Source organism: Anopheles bellator, chromosome 1, assembly GCF_943735745.2.
Source record: "Anopheles bellator chromosome 1, idAnoBellAS_SP24_06.2, whole genome shotgun sequence".
Lineage (NCBI taxonomy): Eukaryota > Metazoa > Arthropoda > Insecta > Diptera > Culicidae > Anopheles > Anopheles bellator.
This window is the reverse complement of record NC_071285.1, coordinates 53,509,886-53,515,885: the sequence shown is the minus strand read 5'-3', so window position 1 is coordinate 53,515,885 and position 6,000 is coordinate 53,509,886.

Here is a 6,000-nt window from a genome sequence, read left to right as displayed (position 1 = left end):
TTTGCGTTATCAAACATCAGCGCGTTTGATTTGCATAACCTCTATAGCTTCATCTGGCGTATCGTTGTTGTGTTAGATAATTTATATTTGTTTTCCAATAGCGCACGCTGTTCAAATCCGCCAACCGAAAACGGTGGGTTAGTTTCTGGTCGCCAGCTTCTTCAGTTGGCGCGCCACCGATGCGGTTGGCTTGGCTTGGAAGCGGAACCCCAGCCCTGTTTGACCGATCGCACCAAGTTCAGCGCCGTCTTTCAAGGGGCTAAGGGGGCGCTAGGCGCTAGGTTAACCTACAGCGAGGGCATCTAGCTCCGGCGCTGGAACCGGTCCCTGACTGGCAAAGGTCTTCTTCCGTCGTGCCCGGGGTCCTGAGCCGCCGAAGCTATTGAAAGGGAATTTATAATTATTCGTGTGTTGGTGGAGTTATTCTCCTTGCTTCGGGGGTCGGATTGGTGTCAACGATGTTTGGCCTCACGCTGGCTGCCCGCTACCCGTTGGCCTCTGGTCGCCGCTAAGGGAAGGGTTTTAGAAAACCTCCCAAACCAAAAACAACACGAATATCTAATATTCGAAATACCAAAGCGTCGCGCGCATCCCTAGAAAATAAATATTTATTATCAAACCGTCGCTGGTTTGCAGCGCTCAAGTCTGTGGGTAAAACTGTAAAGTTTTATGAATGTTAATGCCATGCCAATGTAAATGTTGGATGAATTTTAACTATATTTACGTTCAACGGAATCCTGGCCCCTCGGATGGCAGTGTCAAGGTTGCGGCATCCTCCAGGAATGCTGCTCGCCACGGGCCGAGGGCCTCGTATAACGAACAGCCATCGGGCGCTAATCTATTCCTAGCCTTTAATCCTATCGTCCAATTACCGGCCCATCGTTCATCAAACCAATTTGATCGGCTGGTCGTTCATCAATCGATCGGTCGCCGAGCGTGCCCGAGTGAAATATGGCCGACAGATTGCCTACGAAATGGGCTTCGGTTGGTCGGTAAACGTGTAAAGCCATCACCGCAATGGGAAACAATGTAGCCGAGGATCGTAAAGCTTAATTGTGCTCAATGCTAGGCGCCTCCCTCATCTGCGATAATGACAATCTATTTGTCTCCGAGATTCAAGCAGCTTGCCGGCTCCTGTGGTTCGCGAAAATGATTGACTTTCCGGCAGCAGCTGTCAATAAACTTTTTATCTTATCCTTCCGGTCGTTATGATTGGTTAAATTTGCCGTTTATTGCTATTCCTGGTTGGGTCTTCTGCGTGTATTTTGAGACTAGACTAGTGACGATTTTGGTCTCTCAAAGGGTCAACGGTAGCTAGCAGCGTTTGATGAAAAGTCGCGAAGGACGTCCTTTTCTCGAAGTTCGGCTCATCGGTGGCCAGGCGGGAATTTTTCATCGCGGGCAGATGTCGCCGCATCGTCGCGCATCGATTGACGAAATCTTTGTAGGCAGCCTAAACACACACCAGATGTGGACATCGATCAACGCCAAGGGAGCCAACGGCGAAGGCGAAAAAACCGAATTTCGAGCCTCCGTCAAAACCGCCATCGTGGCAAGGTGGCCTAGTGGCCAAAAGGCCAACGGGTCAGCCGGTCGACACCGGCCCTCCTAAGCTCAGGAATCTGTTGTCATCAACTCGTTCAACCTCACGGACGTGACGCTGGCACTTAATAACAAACTGCTTCTCGTCCCGCTGCCGGCTCGCGGTCGCCTCTGGGAGTGTTTCGGGGGCCGCAGCACACGTGGTTTATCGAGCAAAATCAAATTAAACGTTGCCTCACCTTCGCCGGCGCAGGATCGCAGGTCGATATTTTGTGGGAGGGTTTCGTTTTCTGTCCTCCGCCACCTCGGGGCGCCCAGCGGTCTACGCCAACGGCGGCACAATGATAGGTTTTTGTTGTTTTCCTCGCATCTTTGATGGATGGGGCTGCAGGAGCAGCTACATTATTTCTGTCGCCACGGACATGTCAATTGCAACTGACCTTTCGTCAGAACGCTATGAAGCAGTTGGGTTAGTAGGACCGAATTGCCAAAGACAGTTTCCGTGCTAAATGAGATACGCCAGACTTTGTTCGTTTCTTCTGCAATTCGCACAACTCAGATTAGGCAGCACTAATCGCCTATCTGCGCCTCCAGGAGAAGTTAATTAATACGAAATCACCTATAGCTACGTGCTGGACAACGGTCGCCAGAATGAGTGGGAATCGATGAGTCTAATCCGATGCAACAAAGTGTGGCGATTGTTGGAAGTTTCATTAAATCAGGTGTAACGTATTCCCACCAATTAGTATGGGTGATTCGATCATTCACATCAAGTCTCCTCTATTGCGGATCTAGTGATTATTCTTGGAAACGATCGGCAAATTCTTCGCGTGTGACTTAAGTTTCTCAGCAAAAACCAAACGATCAAAAATAGCAACTAGAGGCTCAGAACGTTGATCAAAAGCCCGGAATAGACGGGCTGGGTTCAACGCGAAAAGGTGAGCAAGGTGAGCTCCCATGAGGACGTTTCTAGCTATCCAAAAACACCCATCTCCTGCCGTTTGACAAAAGCGACCTACCGGTACGGGGAGGTCAAGCCCGTCAAGCCAGCTGACCCTCTTGAACTTGGCCTCATTCATTGTCCATTAGGACAACGGATCGGATCCTTGCCGCGTGCGCCGTGTTCGCATTACATCCGCAACACGCCACTCCGCACGTCAAAGATCAGTCGGTCGATCAATCAGGCGCCGTTGGTTGAAGCTACACACCGGCTAGGAACACCCGTGGAGATGATCACACCGTGCCGTTGCAGGAACCTGAGCAGTTCTCGATCGTACGTGCCTGCGTGCCGGCAAGAATAGATCGGGCCCAGCATCATCAGCATCATGATCGTCGTCGTCGTCGTGGGGTTAGCTTGATTAATTAAACAAATTACATCATACGTCTCGCGGGATGGCTGGACCCCACCGCACGAGAAGGTGGTAATGTTTGTCCAGCAGCCGTCGTACGCGACACGAGAGGACGTGGATGGCGTGAGCCACTGGTGATCTTTCGCGGAACGTACCGTTGCCGGTCGGATTCGAGTGCCGCCCATTGGAGGATAACGAGGCACGCAAACATTAGTCCGGAATCAAATTACATTGTTTGCCGTGACCGTTCAGAAGCGTTCACGACATCCAGCCCGCGGCCCCCGGTCGGGGAAATCCCCAAAAAGGCTGGGGACGAGAATAGAATTCACAGAATATTTCACAAATGGAAGCGCACACTCAAGGCTGAAGGTCCGCGAGAATCAATCAGCTGAGCGGATCGGGCTTAGCCTTCTCCGAAACGATCGTGACCCGGGATAAGGATGCTTCGAGTCAAAGCTGTTCAGCGCCCATTCAGACTGGACGACGGCTACACAAGTGAGGGTTAACAATGAATAATGCTCTACTGAATGACGGCTCATCCAAAAACATCTCACAAAAAAACGGTAATGGGTTAGTAAAAATAATCGCGATCCTCGACATCCGACATTCTCGAAGTAAAAATAAACGCAATCCTCTCAAAATAACACGTCTAAAACAATCAACAGCCAGCCAGCCAGCCGTGGCCAAGGCGAGCGTCTTGGCGTACGGAGGTCGAAGGCGAAGCGAAGCGTCTTTGAACGTTGCACTCGAACAGAAAACGCACACGGAACGGGGTTGTCGAAGGATTCCTGCGAATTAACTCCCCCGGTTCCGGAAGTGATGCGCTAGAGTTTGTGGGTGCCATTAGCGGTGTTTTCGTGATTGGTTTGGGGATCGTTGGCGGAAACTCTTGACCGTGTCGCGTATGGGTCTGATTTGTTTTACTATTTTCGGTCACGTTCCTTCCTGCCCGACGATCGGAGGACAAAACGACGATTGGGCTGTTGAATTCAAAAAACAAACAATTAGAAAAAAAGTGAGCACAAAGCAAAAAGTGCGCCACTTGAGCTTTTGCTCAGTTTGTTTGTGAGCTTTGGTGTACCTCAGATTGCATAGCTGCAGGCGTTTTATTACCGCCTCGAAAAGCGTTGCGCTTTAGCCGATTCTTTTCGTCTTTTTTCGGTTTTCATTTAAAATCTTTTAAACCAGTCACGTTCTGTTGAATCGCGTCTGAATGAAGGATTTATTTGTAAAACATGAAACCTATAAAAACGGCCATTTGTGGGTCAGCAGCTCATGGTTGCTAATTCGACCAGACTAATCAACAGCGGTAAATGAAGTGCACACTCTCGGCAAGGGAGTAGAGGGCCTGTCCACTTTTCCGATTAAAACGGCGATTTGATAATCAATAAACTGAGCTTTCCCAACCACCGGCCAAAACATTATCCGTTGCATTATGGTTAATAACAACGCTTGCCTATTACTGTGCCCCGAGGGCAGTTTATCGCTTCAAACTCCTTTTCTATAAACTTACGATCCCGTGTCTCTATAAACTTGCGAATGTGATGCATTTTAATTGAGCTCACCAGCTACTGGGAGTTCTTCATTCGGCTAGTGGCAAGTTGACATTGCGCCATCGGTAGCCGCGTACCCACGAGACCATCCTCGCCCGGTGGCAGGTTGCACGGACACGGGGCGACCATAAGTGACACCAATCGATGTTGCCGAAAGTGGCAGCTCGCTCTCTGTCTCCCTGCTGTCGTCGGGGTCAGCACTTCCATAAGAGCGCTGGCAGCGGACTGTGCGAAAGTTTGCGTCGTCGGACCAACCCGCCGGATCTCACAGCCTGATGGCGGGTGAGTAATCGCCGTGTCGCCGTGTTGTTAACGGTGATTTCGGCATCGATTCCGAATCGACCGAGCCATACCGAGTCGTGGGATGGATTCACGTGAAGTTCATCGATAATGTTGACCAAGCGCAGGGCTTGGGACCCCCGCACGCCACAGCCACGCCAGTGCACATTTCTTTCTTCGTTCTTGTGGAGCGTTTGACTTAAAAAGGCCCTAACCAATTTGCTGGCCACCACACACCGGCATGTCCAATTGGTGGATTGAGCCCAGATTGAGCGATCGGACGTGCGTTCGACAACATCAGCAGGACAGCAAAAAACCAACAAATACCGCCGCTTGCAACGCTCGGAGCTAAGCACCGTTTTATTTCAGCTAAACGTTGGCGTTCTGAGGCTGACCCTAGGACTGGGGGCAGTTCCGTTCGCTGCAAGTCTCGGACAGCACGTCGCGAGCTCGGGCTGGGTGATTTAGAAACTATCAACACCGGAATGACCTCTCACAACCGGGACCGGCGGGCTGACTGACTGGCCGCCCGCCGGCCAGTTATGATTGGCCATGATTCATGGTCCGCGCCGACGATCATTACTGTTATTACTCTCTCATAAAGAACGCACGCACGAGCCACGCGACGGCCAGCCAGCGATCCGCGGTATGTCACCGTGGTCGGCCCCAGGACACGGCACCGTTTGCCAGCCGCATCCGGAGGAGTTGCAAGAAAGGTCGCCGTTGGGAAAAAAGGGGTCCACGCCCCAAACCGTGCTACCGAAAGCAACAAGAAGTGCTTCGTTAGCCGAGGTTAGGGGTTTCGATAGGGGTCTCCGAATCTCCGCAAAAACCGATTGATTGACGAGCGATCGAACGGTGCCGGAGTTGGAGCTGGTTCCCAGCATCGACCACTGACCAGCGGGTGGATTTCACAAGTGCCTCCCATATGGCCCTCTGCTTGGCGATCGGTCGGCTAAGCTCAGCAGCAGTCAAGGAGTGTGGGCAGCATCGCCGTGAAGATATTCTCACAGGGGCGCCCCAGCAACGGCGGAATGCGTGTCGTACGGGGGGACAGCCGGCCCGCTCGACTTGTGACGTGTTGAAATGTTTATTTGAAACTAATTGTTCCCTCAACGCGTGGGCCACACATTGGGTGGACATTTGTCAGCTGGCGAGCCCGTTCCCATGCCGTTCGCCCTGTCGCTGGCGGTCGGTGCACTTTTTGGTGGTCTGAGGTCAACCACCGGCCCAATTGCAACACGGCATTACAATCGGAAATTATGTGCGAAAAATGG